Below are 3,469 nucleotides of genomic sequence, written 5' to 3'. Positions count from 1 at the left end.
AAGAAGTACTTCCTTTTATCCGTTCTAACCCGACCGCTCAGTTTGGTGTAGTGGTTAAGTGCGCGGACTCTAATCTGGGAGTACCGGGTTTGATTCCCCACTCCTCCACTTGCACCTGGCTGGATGACCTTGGGCAAGCCGTAGTTCTGATAAGAGCTGTTCTTGAAAAAGAGCAGTTTCTGTCAGAGCTCTCTCAGTCTCACCTACCTCACAGGGTGTCTGTTGTGGGGAGGGGAAGGGAAAGGAGTTTGTAAGCCGCTCTGAGACACGTTTGGGTAGTGAAGGGTGGGGTATAAATCCAATCTCTTCTTAGCTTCCAGTGTAAACAGCATGTTGTGGCTGTGGTTTGTCTCACCTGGGCCAGGATTTTCCTATGCCTTCCAATTTTGACCCTAGAACTCCCACAACCATTCTGCAGCTGATGGCCAATTTGGAGTCTCCTAGCTTTACCCTCTGATGAATTACACCTCCCAGCTTGATATAGTACTTAAAATGCTGGACCAGGATCTGGTAAACCCAAGTTCAAATCCCTGTTCTGCCACAGAAGTTTGCTGGGTGACCTTTGGCCAGTCCCACACTCTCAGCCTAACCTACCTTGCAGAGTTTTTGTGAAGATAAAATGGAGAGAAGAATGATGTAAGCTGCTTTGGGCCCCCATTTAGGGTTGCCAGCCTCAAGGCACCTGGGGATCACCTGCTATTACAACTGATCTCCAGATGACCAAACATTATTTCCCCTGGAGAAAATGGCTGCTTTGGAGGGCAGACTCAATGGCATTATACCGTGCTGAGATTCCTGCTCTTCCCAAATCCCACCCTCCCCAGGCTCCACCCCCAAAATTTCCAGGTATTTCCCAAACCAGAGCTGGTAACCCTATCCCCACTGGGGAGAAAGGCATGATATAAATAAAGTAAATAAACAAACAAATGGACAGATAGGCCAATTTTTTATTATTACAGACACATGGTAACACCATGCAAAGTGATTCATTTTGTTATGCTATTTGGTTTGGATCAGGGCCATGAGGGGGCCCAGGTGGAATCTCTGTCCGCAGGCCCACGGTAGCTCTTAGCACCCCTGGTTTTCTCCAAGCATACTGTTTGACAGCACTCTTTGCCACAGTGCTAATGGCAAGAGTATACAGAAACTTTTCATTCCCTGAAAAGTTCTCTCCCCACTCACAATACATACCACAGTTCCAGACTCAATAGGCTTAGGAAGTGACACATAATTCTGTTTTAACAACTGGTCATGGATAAGTAAGTGAAGTGCTTTTAGGTGCATTACACTCTAAACAGTAATTTATTGATTTAAAATGGTTGTCCATCTGAATCTAAAAGGATGAAACGGGTTAAGAAACTTGATAAAGCCTCTTAATTCTTAGATCCAACTCCATTTTTTCCCAGTTAACTCAGTTATTCCTCCCAGTCCTTGAGCCCTACAGCTCAGTGATATGGTTAATCTGCGCACATGCTACCAAACCATAAACTTGAAATATACATTAACAATTACATCCGTGACAAGAGTGGTCTCTTCCTGGATTTGAAGATATTACCATTACCAGATTCCATACAGGCGAAGAGGCTCCAATGCCTTCAATAGTTGTACAGCAAAACAGAGACTCAGTAGATACATCTATTCCCATGATTGTCGTACTTCACTGCTAGTGATGCGACACCTGAGGGAAAAGCTCTCCTTCCTATGCAACAACCCTGTCATGTACTCAATCAAGTGACTCCACGTATTCATCAGCACGGACCATTGCTGAGCAAACAGCAGAGTAACAGACTCATTTAAAAAAAATTCTTCTCCATTTTACAACCAGACTTAGTGCAATCCACTCAACTCCCTCTTCACGGGGGAATGATTTCTACCTTTCACAATCTTTCCAGAAACAACGAAAAGACAAGTAGAAAGAAACTGGGCTTCTATTTCTAGACTAATTAAATCCCTAACCATACCCATCTCAAATGCTTTAAGTTTTCCAATGTGAATTCAAAGGAAGATATATTCCACAGCTGGCATAACAAACTGAGTTGGGAGAAAATTTTAGAACCATAAGGATTAAAAAACACTCCAAAACACCTGAGTCCACCTCAACCCCCATCACAAGGCACAGCCACTCCTTCGCCAGCCCCTGGCCTTTATGCTGTGTATCATGACAAACACGAGTGACTGCAAGTATACAAGTGACAGAAACAGAGGCCAAAGCGGTACTTCACATCCAAGAGGTGTCCAGCCAGCCTCCCATTTACACCATGCCTCACAAACCCAAACTCAAGCCTCTGCCCATGAGCCCCGTACACTCAGTTATGCCTTTAAGATTTAGAGACAACCAAGCCACCATTCCATTGTTACCATAGTGAATACAGGCCGATTTCTCCCACCCACTTTCATCACCTTCCAAGAAGGAAGTAGTGTATGTGTGGGGGGGCGATTCTTACCTGTTGGCCTCAATAAGTAACTTCTGCCACTTTATTCTCTATCGGGATAGGGAGGTGTAAGCCGGGTACCCAGGCAGGTGCACTGTGTGGAGATATATTTTTTAAAAAAACGCCCCTCCCCGCTCCACCACCATGCCTGGTCCCCTCCTCCTCTTCCTGTCCCCTTGTGCAAAGCAGCCACAGCACTCACAGCTCACTATTTGGCAGCATGTCTCCCTCCTCGAATCGCTTTCCCCCTTGCGCACCTGCAGAGGCTCATTATTCCGCAAGGCCCCTGCAGCAACATTATGCGCAGGCGCAACAGGAAAGGGGTGGGAGAGTGAGAAAGAAGGCAGGAAGCTGCAGGATGTGGCTGTTACTACTGCCTCTGCGCAGGCGCACACGGTGAGCAGACAAGAAAACTTTTTTGCATCGCATGCGTGCCCCGGACTTCACCTGTCCCTCCTTCCCTTACACATTACTTCCAATACAGGGCGCCTGCGCAGTCTCAAACAAGTAGAAGCAAGGCGCATGCGCTTTAGCTCGAAGCACTGAAACCGACCTTATGCACATGCGCACATCTGGCCCGAGGCTTCTTCCCTCTGCCCCGCCCCTTCCCCCTGCGTCAGGTCATCCGGCTTATTATTTTGCAACTTTTCGCCCGCTGGCGTTATGTGTGTCTCCCTTTACCCCTGCGAAGTGAACAACTACATCCATCAGCCCTTCCGCCTCACCTGATAAAGATATGCAGTGGCCGCGGCCATCCCCTTGTGGTCTCCTCATAGCGCCCTGACCTGACACATCCGGGACTCTCCGTGACGTTGAAATGACGCACCCTTCGCTCACAGTGGTGGAGGTACTGCGCATGCGTCGTAGCACAGAAGTCCGCCGCGATGGGCGGGAAAGGCGGGAAAAGACACCAAGTCGTCGATTTGGAATGGCGATGAGTGGAAAATAGGAGAGGCGCATGCGCCTCGCGTGATGCTGTGGGAGAGTGTTGCGTGATTTTTCTTAAGCTTTCAGACTTCCTCAGGCGCGTCGAAGTG

At 47.9% G+C, this 3,469-nt stretch overlaps 1 protein-coding gene across 4 annotated transcripts in view; it reads right to left on the bottom strand.

The window, feature by feature from the left end:
• SPOP (speckle type POZ protein) overlaps window positions 1-3,252 on the bottom strand; it is an 83,285-nt gene extending 80,033 nt beyond the window's left edge. For 2 of the 4 annotated variants that reach the window (XR_001482452.1, XM_015409219.1), the window contains exon 1: window positions 3,158-3,252. The gene's annotated coding sequence lies outside the window, so the exon portion shown is untranslated. Of the gene's footprint in view, window positions 1-2,444; window positions 2,584-2,634; window positions 2,701-3,157 lie in introns of those variants that run through there. The other 2 variants (XM_015409222.1, XM_015409220.1) reach the window with 2 other exon arrangements.
• Window positions 3,253-3,469: the final 217 nt, after the last annotated feature.

Source organism: Gekko japonicus, unplaced genomic scaffold (genome assembly GCF_001447785.1).
Source record: "Gekko japonicus isolate JY-2015 unplaced genomic scaffold, Gekko_japonicus_V1.1 scaffold240, whole genome shotgun sequence".
NCBI lineage: Eukaryota > Metazoa > Chordata > Lepidosauria > Squamata > Gekkonidae > Gekko > Gekko japonicus.
Note: the sequence above shows the minus strand (reverse complement) of the source record. Positions and strands in the feature narration are given on the sequence as shown.